Genomic DNA, 10393 nt, shown 5'->3' with positions numbered 1-10393 from the left:
ACAAGGTAGAAAATAGTTCCTCTGTGGAGATGGGAGAACCTTCCAGAAGGACAACCATCTCTGCAGCCCTCCTCTAATTAGGTCTCTATGGTAGGGTGACCAGACGGAAGCCACTCCTCAGCTGGGAAAGGAGTCTAGTCAGGATCGAGGCAAAGATGAACGGAGCAAAGTACAGAGAGATCCTTGATGAAAACCTGCTCCGGAGCGCTCAGGACCTCAGACTGGGACGAAGCTTCACCTTCCAACAGGACAACGACCCTAAGTACACAGCCAAGACAATGCAGGAGTGGTTTCGGAACAAGTCTCTGAATGTCCTTGAGGGGCCCTGCCAGACCGGACCTAAACCCGATCAAACAGAAATACCTGTGAAAAGACCTGAAAATAGCTGTGTAGCAACGTTCCCCATCCAACCTGTCAGACCTTGAGAGGATGTGCAGAGAGGAATGGGAGAAACTCCTCAAATTATGCTGGCCTTCTAGGCAGAGGACCTCTGTCCAGTGTCTGTGTTCTTTTGTCCATCTTAATCTTTAATTTTTAGTGGCCAGTCTGAGATATGGCTTTTTCTTTGCAACTCTGCCTAGAAGGCCAGCATCCCGGAGTCGCCTCTTCACTGTTGAAATTGAGACTGGTGTTTTGCGGGTACTATTTTAATTTTAATGAAGCCGCCACTTGAGGCGTGAGGCGTCTGTTTCAAGGCAAAGGGGGGCTATTTGAATAATCTCAAATATAAAACATATTTTGATTTGTTTAACACTTTTTTTGGTTACTACACGATTCCATATGTGTTATTTCATAGTTTTGATGTCTTCGAAATGATTCTACAATGTAGAAAATAGTTCAAATAAAGAAAAACCTTTGAATAAATAGGTGTTCTAAAACCTTTGACCGGTAGTGTGTGTATATATATATATATATATATATATATATATATATATATATATATATATATATTTATACACGGCTATATCTATCTATACATGGCTCTGTCTGACAGCACAGACATCAATGTGTCTGATGAGAGACAACAACGTGTTGATGTGCCCAGCTCCTGAGGTGAGAGAGAGAGAGAGAGAGAGAGAGAGAGAGAGAGAGAGAGAGAGAGAGAGAGAGAGAGAGAGAGAGAACGAGAGCGAGATACTTACTCCAACATTTCAGTATGTAAACAAAGATAGGTAGGTAGCACCTTGTTCACCACAGAAATGACCAGCTATTTACCCATATGGGTCTTGTTATAAACCACGGTGCCAGTGGGTATATACATTATATCATATATTAATACGTAGTCAGTTAAATTAGAACATGAAGCCTGTAAGTATCCTGGATCTGGCTATCAGACAGTTTTACTGTATCGAGATGCAGTGCGACTACATAACAGAGATGCAGTGTGACTACATAACAGAAATGCAGTGTGACTACATAACAGAAATACAGTGTGACTACATAACAGCGATGCAGTTTGACTACATAACAGAGATGCAGTGTGACTACATAACAGAAATGCAGTGTGACTACATAACAGAAATGCAGTGTAACTACACAACAGAAATGCAGTGTGACGACACAACAGAAATGCAGTGTGACGACATAACAGAAATGCAGTGTGACTACATAACAGAGATGCAGTGTGACTACATAACAGAAATGCAGTGTGACTACATAACAGAAATGCAGTGTGACGACATAACAGAAATGCAGTGTGACTACATAACAGAAATACAGTGTGACTACATAACAGAAATACAGTGTGACTACATAACAGAAATGCAGTGTGACTACATAACAGAAATGCAGTGTGACTACATAACAGAAATGCAGTGTGACTACATAACAGAATTGCAGTGTGACTACATAACAGAAATGCAGTGTAACTACACAACAGAAATGCAGTGTGACGACACAACAGAAATGCAGTGTGACGACATAACAGAAATGCAGTGTGACTACATAACAGAGATGCAGTGTGACTACATAACAGAAATGCAGTGTGACTACATAACAGAAATGCAGTGTGACGACATAACAGAAATGCAGTGTGACTACATAACAGAGATGCAGTGTGACTACATAACAGAAATGCAGTGTGACTACATAACAGAAATGCAGTGTGACTACATAACAGAAATGCAGTGTGACTACATAACAGAGATGCAGTGTGACTACATAACAGAAATGCAGTGTGACTACATAACAGAAATGCAGTGTGAAGACACAACAGAAATGCAGTGTGACTACACAACAGAAATGCAGTGTGTCTACATAACAGAAATGCAGTGTGACTACATAACAGAAATGCAGTGTGACTACATAACAGAAATGCAGTGTGACTACATAACAAAGATGCAGTGTGACTACATAACAGAAATGCAGTGTGACTACATAACAGAAATGCAGTGTGACTACATAACAGAAATGCAGTGTGACTACATAACAGAAATGCAGTGTGACTACATAACAGAAATGCAGTGTGACTACATAACAGAAATGCAGTGTGACTACATAACAGAAATGCAGTGTGACTACACAACAGAGATTCAGTGTGACTACATAACAGAAATGCAGTGTGACTACATAACAGAAATGCAGTGTGACTACATAACAGAAATGCAGTGTGACTACATAACAGAAATGCAGTGTGACTACATAACAGAAATGCAGTGTGACTAAATAACAGAAATGCAGTGTGACTACACAACAGAGATTCAGTGTGACTACATAACAGAAATGCAGTGTGACTACATAACAGAAATGCAGTGTGACTACACAACAGAGATTCAGTGTGACTACATAACAGAAATGCAGTGTGACTACATAACAGAGATGCAGTGTGACTACATAACAGAAATGCAGTGTGACTACATAACATAAATGCAGTGTAACTACACAACAGAAATGCAGTGTGACGACACAACAGAAATGCAGTGTGACGACATAACAGAAATGCAGTGTGACTACATAACAGAGATGCAGTGTGACTACATAACAGAAATGCAGTGTGACTACATAACAGAAATGCAGTGTGACGACATAACAGAAATGCAGTGTGACTACATAACAGAAATACAGTGTGACTACATAACAGAAATACAGTGTGACTACATAACAGAAATGCAGTGTGACTACATAACAGAAATGCAGTGTGACTACATAACAGAAATGCAGTGTGACTACATACAGAATACATAACAGAATTGCAGTGTGACTACATAACAGAAATGCAGTGTAACTACACAACAGAAATGCAGTGTGACGACACAACAGAAATGCAGTGTGACTACATAACAGAAATGCAGTGTGACTACATAACAGAGATGCAGTGTGACTACATAACAGAAATGCAGTGTGACTACATAACAGAAATGCAGTGTGACTACATAACAGAAATGCAGTGTGACTACATAACAGAGATGCAGTGTGACTACATAACAGAAATGCAGTGTGACTACATAACAGAAATGCAGTGTGACTACATAACAGAAATGCAGTGTGACTACATAACAGAGATGCAGTGTGACTACATAACAGAAATGCAGTGTGACTACATAACAGAAATGCAGTGTGAAGACACAACAGAAATGCAGTGTGACTACACAACAGAAATGCAGTGTGACTACATAACAGAAATGCAGTGTGACTACATAACAAAGATGCAGTGTGACTACATAACAGAGATGCAGTGTGACTACATAACAGAAATGCAGTGTGACTACATAACAAAGATGCAGTGTGACTACATAACAGAGATGCAGTGTGACTACATAACAGAAATGCAGTGTGACTACATAACAGAAATGCAGTGTGACTACATAACAGAAATGCAGTGTGACTACATAACAGAAATGCAGTGTGACTACATAACAGAAATGCAGTGTGACTACATAACAGAAATGCAGTGTGACTACACAACAGAAATTCAGTGTGACTACATAACAGAAATGCAGTGTGACTACATAACAGAAATGCAGTGTGACTACATAACAGAAATGCAGTGTGACTACATAACAGAAATGCAGTGTGACTACATAACAGAAATGCAGTGTGACTACATAACAGAGATGCAGTGTGACTACATAACAGAAATGCAGTGTGACTACATAACAGAAATGCAGTGTGAAGACACAACAGAAATGCAGTGTGACTACACAACAGAAATGCAGTGTGTCTACATAACAGAAATGCAGTGTGACTACATAACAGAAATGCAGTGTGACTACATAACAGAAATGCAGTGTGACTACATAACAAAGATGCAGTGTGACTACATAACAGAGATGCAGTGTGACTACATAACAGAAATGCAGTGTGACTACATAACAGAAATGCAGTGTGACTACATAACAGAAATGCAGTGTGACTACATAACAGAAATGCAGTGTGACTACATAACAGAAATGCAGTGTGACTACATAACAGAAATGCAGTGTGACTACATAACATAAATGCAGTGTGACTACACAACAGAGATTCAGTGTGACTACATAACAGAAATGCAGTGTGACTACATAACAGAAATGCAGTGTGACTACATAACAGAAATGCAGTGTGACTACATAACAGAAATGCAGTGTGACTACATAACAGAAATGCAGTGTGACTACATAACAGAAATGCAGTGTGACTACACAACAGAGATTCAGTGTGACTACATAACAGAAATGCAGTGTGACTACATAACAGAAATGCAGTGTGACTACACAACAGAGATTCAGTGTGACTACATAACAGAAATGCAGTGTGACTACATAACAGAAATGCAGTGTGACTACATAACAGAAATGCAGTGTGACTACATAACAGAAATGCAGTGTGACTACATAACAGAAATGCAGTGTGACTACATAACAGAAATGCAGTGTGACTACACAACAGAGATTCAGTGTGACTACATAACAGAAATGCAGTGTGACTACATAACAGAAATGCAGTGTGACTACACAACAGAGATTCAGTGTGACTACATAACAGAAATGCAGTGTGACTACATAACAGAAATGCAGTGTGACTACATAACAGAGATTCAGTGTGACTACATAACAGAAATGCAGTGTGACTACATAACAGAAATGCAGTGTGACTACACAACAGAGATTCAGTGTGACTACATAACAGAAATGCAGTGTGACTACATAACAGAAATGCAGTGTGACTACATAACAGAAATGCAGTGTGACTACATAACAGAAATGCAGTGTGACTACATAACAGAAATGCAGTGTGACTACACAACAGAAATGCAGTGTGACTACATAACAGAAATGCAGTGTGACTACATAACAGAAATGCAGTGTGACTACATAACAGAAATGCAGTGTGACTACATAACAGAAATGCAGTGTGACTACATAACAGAAATGCAGTGTGACTACACAACAGAGATTCAGTGTGACTACATAACAGAAATGCAGTGTGACTACATAACAGAAATGCAGTGTGACTACATAACAGAAATGCAGTGTGACTACATAACAGAAATGCAGTGTGACTACATAACAGAAATGCAGTGTGACTACATAACAGAAATGCAGTGTGACTACACAACAGAGATTCAGTGTGACTACATAACAGAAATGCAGTGTGACTACATAACAGAAATGCAGTGTGACTACACAACAGAGATTCAGTGTGACTACATAACAGAAATGCAGTGTGACTACATAACAGAAATGCAGTGTGACTACATAACAGAAATGCAGTGTGACTACATAACAGAAATGCAGTGTGACTACATAACAGAAATGCAGTGTGACTACATAACAGAAATGCAGTGTGACTACACAACAGAGATTCAGTGTGACTACATAACAGAAATGCAGTGTGACTACATAACAGAAATGCAGTGTGACTACACAACAGAGATTCAGTGTGACTACATAACAGAAATGCAGTGTGACTACATAACAGAAATGCAGTGTGACTACATAACAGAAATGCAGTGTGACTACATAACAGAAATGCAGTGTGACTACATAACAGAAATGCAGTGTGACTACATAACAGAAATGCAGTGTGACTACACAACAGAGATTCAGTGTGACTACATAACAGAAATGCAGTGTGACTACATAACAGAAATGCAGTGTGACTACACAACAGAGATTCAGTGTGACTACATAACAGAAATGCAGTGTGACTACATAACAGAAATGCAGTGTGACTACATAACAGAAATGCAGTGTGACTACATAACAGAAATGCAGTGTGACGACACAACATTTCATGTCTCTTTATGTTACGGAGTGAAAACAGTTTTCATGGGCACACAAACCCCCAAAAAAAAAAATATATATAATAAATAATAATACAAAATAAATATAATTGCAAAATGGAATGCTTTTAACCTGAAAGAATCCCCTTATCTTTAATTTCTTGAAACCTAAATCAATACTGTCATTAGCATGGTTCTTTAATAATTATGTATAATACTGTTGGATGTGCATTTGGTGTCGAGCTGTTTTAATTAGCCAGTGATATTTTCACACATCATCATCTGATCCAGGAAGGAATTTTCTGAATGACACTCTAATGATGAACAGCTGTTGTGACAACAGTCCAAGTGCTGAGGGGGGCGGGGAGTGTGTTCCCGAGGAATGTAATATTTTTTGGGTGGTGGCATCTCATTTGTTACACCGGTGAAGACGATTGTGCCTGAATCCACGTTGGATCTAAAATCACTAGATAGTTGATGTTGATCATTCGTTGTTGTTCCAGCAGGGTCTCGTTAGATTTTAACGGTGAAAGCATCACTGTAATGTGTTCACGTTTAAATATGGTTTTGTGCCTGGGATTTGACACAGAGTCTGCTGTGCACAATTGTATAGGATAGACTATTTTACAACCCTCTTCCTATTAAATATTCTAGATATAATGACCACAACAACTAATAAATGACAGCCTAGTGGGTTTATTGACACTATGATCTGGTCATGAAATAACAAGACGAATTCATGTTGGTTTTCCACGTTACACCTGTAACTTTAAACAATTGCAGAGGCTTGATGGAGCCTACTTCAACTTGAGTTTAGAGCTCAGAAATTCAAGTACTGGAGAAGGGCTCCCTTGAAAATCAAACATTTCCTCAATTTGGTGCTTGAAAACCCCCTTGTCGTTATTGTAGCCCATTTCTAAGTTCTCCTGTTCCCTTGATAATTATCATACATTTCATTTTTTTATCCATTTAAAAAAAAAAAAATTGTGATAGATGTGGCCACTTCTGTTTTGTTTAATGTGTTTTACACCCGCTTCAATTATTTATAAATGTGTTGCACTAGTCTGTGGCGGTAAAACCACCTGTGGTTATTTAAGAGGATGAAAACATCTAACACTGGTTTCAAGTTGGCTTTCCATTTACAAATCCTTCCATTTAAAAAAGTAACCTGTTTTTTTGTTTGTTGTTGAGGTCACTATGTCATTATTAAAAACAGCGATGGTGTGTGCCTGCGGTGGTCACATAAGACACCAGAAATCTATTTAGTCGGGCTACGTTCACATTATTCACACATATTTTACAGTGTAATAATCATTTAAATATCAATGCATTGGCAGGCCTATTATTGATTTTTTTTCCTATAGGAGTACAAAACAACACTGGGCCATTACCACTTTAAGAAAAATATTAACTTTAAAGAAAAATGTACTTTAAGAAAAATAAGCTCTAATTCGTACAATTATATAAATTATACAAATGTATTATACAAATGTCCCTCAAAGTGCTTGAAAATGTCCCTCAAAGTGCTTGAAAATGTCCCTCAAAGTGCTTGAATGTGACTTGCCAGTGTTTTGTATGAGCCCTGCTTATAGGACGTACATAGGACGCCTATTTGATTAATTTACCTTTATTGAACGAGGCAAGTCAGTGAAGAACAAATTCTTATTTTCATACCTGCTGTGGGTTAACTGCCTGTTCAGGGGCAGAACGACAGATTTGTACCTTGTCAGCTCGGGGGTTTGAACTTGTAACTGGAGAGCTGACAAGGTACAAAACACAGTAATTTTCCTGTCACACAAAAAAAGACAAACAAAAAGAAAAACAAATACACAATCCTTTTTTCAGTGACATTTTCAGTAACATTAGATTAGTCCAGTTACAATCGCCATGGCATTGTCCATTAGCTGTTATAAACCTATAACCACTCTAACCACTAGGCTACCCTGCCGCCTCTACACTCTAACCACTAGGCTACCCTGCCGCCTCTACACTCTAACCACTAGGCTACCCTGCCACCTCTACACTCTAACCACTAGGCTACCCTGCCACCTCTACACTCTAACCACTAGGCTACCCTGCCGCCTCTACACTCTAACCACTAGGCTACCCTGCCGCCTCTACACTCTAACCACTAGGCTACCCTGCCACCTCTACACTCTAACCACTAGGCTACCCTGCCGCCTCTACACTCTAACCACTAGGCTACCCTGCCACCTCTACACTCTAACCACTAGGCTACCCTGCCACCTCTACACTCTAACCACTAGGCTACCCTGCCGCCTCTACACTCTAACCACTAGGCTACCCTGCCGCCTCTACACTCTAACCACTAGGCTACCCTGCCGCCTCTACACTCTAACCACTAGGCTACCCTGCCACCTCTACACTCTAACCACTAGGCTACCCTGCCGCCTCTACACTCTAACCACTAGGCTACCCTGCCACCTCTACACTCTAACCACTAGGCTACCCTGCCGCCTCTACACTCTAACCACTAGGCTACCCTGCCGCCTCTACACTCTAACCACTAGGCTACCCTGCCGCCTCTACACTCTAACCACTAGGCTACCCTGCCACCTCTACACTCTAACCACTAGGCTACCCTGCCCCCTCTACACTCTAACCACTAGGCTACCCTGCCGCCTCTACACTCTAACCACTAGGCTACCCTGCCGCCTCTACACTCTAACCACTAGGCTACCCTGCCCTCTCTACACTCTAACCACTAGGCTACCCTGCCGCCTCTACACTCTAACCACTAGGCTACCCTGCCGCCTCTACACTCTAACCACTAGGCTACCCTGCCGCCTATGTATATTGTATGGGTGGAGTTATGACTCAATGTATTCCCATTCATTCCTCTAAGTACACATGTTGAAATGCATGAAAATACTTGTTATTTTTGTTTCAAAAACACTTCAATTTTTTTTTATTTTTTTTACCCCAACGTCACACACTGAGCCCATTATGTATAGAGACCGGTGACGGGTTATTTCATACCTGCTGTGAATGGAGCAGGGAGCCGAGAATTCACACACGTGACCAATAAACTGGTGTTAGGACGTTAGAAACATAACAGATGACTAGCCCTCTTCTCCATACAGGGAAAGCCATGAAAGGGAGGGAGTGTGATGGTCTACGCTAGCCAACAGGGAGGTAGCTAAGCTAGATAAGTGGGGTGAGGTTCGGCCCTGCTATAACCCCCTGGGTAAGTTGTAATCCTCAGATGGCACTGGGCCAACTATAACTTTTACAAGGTCTCAATGTAGTAAGATAAATAGTAGCACCCAGGTAGATCTATATTAAGGCTGGTCACTGGGAGAATCCAGGTAGGTCTATATTAAGGCTGGTCACTGGGAGAATCCAGGTAGGTCTATATTAAGGCTGGTCACTGGGAGAATCCAGGTAGGTCTATATTAAGGCTGGTCACTGGGAGAATCCAGGTAGGTCTATATTAAGGCTGGTCACTGGGAGAATCCAGGTAGGTCTATATTAAGCCTGGTCGCTCTGGATAAGGGCGTCTGCTAAATGACTTAAATGTAAATGTAAATGGTCACTGGGAGAACCATGGTAGATCTATAATAAGGCTGGTCACTGTGAGAACCATGGTAGATCTATATTAAGGCTAGTCACTGGTCACTGGGAGAATCCAGGTAGGTCTATATTAAGGCTGGTCACTGGGAGAATCCAGGTAGGTCTATATTAAGGCTGGTCACTGGGAGAATCCAGGTAGGTCTATATTAAGGCTGGTCACTGGGAGAATCCAGGTAGGTCTATATTAAGGCTGGTCACTGGGAGAATCCAGGTAGGTCTATATTAAGGCTGGTCACTGGGAGAATCCAGGTAGGTCTATATTAAGGCTGGTCACTGGGAGAATCCAGGTAGGTCTATATTAAGGCTGGTCACTGGGAGAATCATGGTAGGTCTATATTAAGCCTGGTCGCTCTGGATAAGGGCGTCTGCTAAATGACTTAAATGTAAATGTAAATGGTCACTGGGAGAACCATGGTAGATCTATATTAAGGCTGGTCACTGTGAGAACCATGGTAGATCTATATTAAGGCTGGTCACTGGCAAAACCATGGTAGATCTATATTAAGGCTGGTCACTGTGAGAACCGTGGTATATCTATATTAAGGCTGGTCACTGGGAGAACCATGGTAGATCCATATTAAGGCTGGTCACTGGGAG

At 40.7% G+C, this 10393-nt stretch overlaps 1 long non-coding RNA gene across 1 annotated transcript; it reads left to right on the top strand.

Annotated features, from left to right (window-relative positions):
- The first annotated feature begins 9321 nt into the window (after nucleotides 1-9321).
- LOC127908998 (uncharacterized) lies at nucleotides 9322-9934 on the top strand. The gene is made up of 3 exons (XR_008069413.1): nucleotides 9322-9493; nucleotides 9646-9687; nucleotides 9860-9934. It is a non-coding gene; the product is annotated as an uncharacterized LOC127908998 (long non-coding RNA).
- Nucleotides 9935-10393: the final 459 nt, after the last annotated feature.

The sequence above is a fragment of the Oncorhynchus keta genome, chromosome 18 (assembly GCF_023373465.1).
Source record: "Oncorhynchus keta strain PuntledgeMale-10-30-2019 chromosome 18, Oket_V2, whole genome shotgun sequence".
NCBI lineage: Eukaryota > Metazoa > Chordata > Actinopteri > Salmoniformes > Salmonidae > Oncorhynchus > Oncorhynchus keta.
Note: the sequence above shows the minus strand (reverse complement) of the source record. Positions and strands in the feature narration are given on the sequence as shown.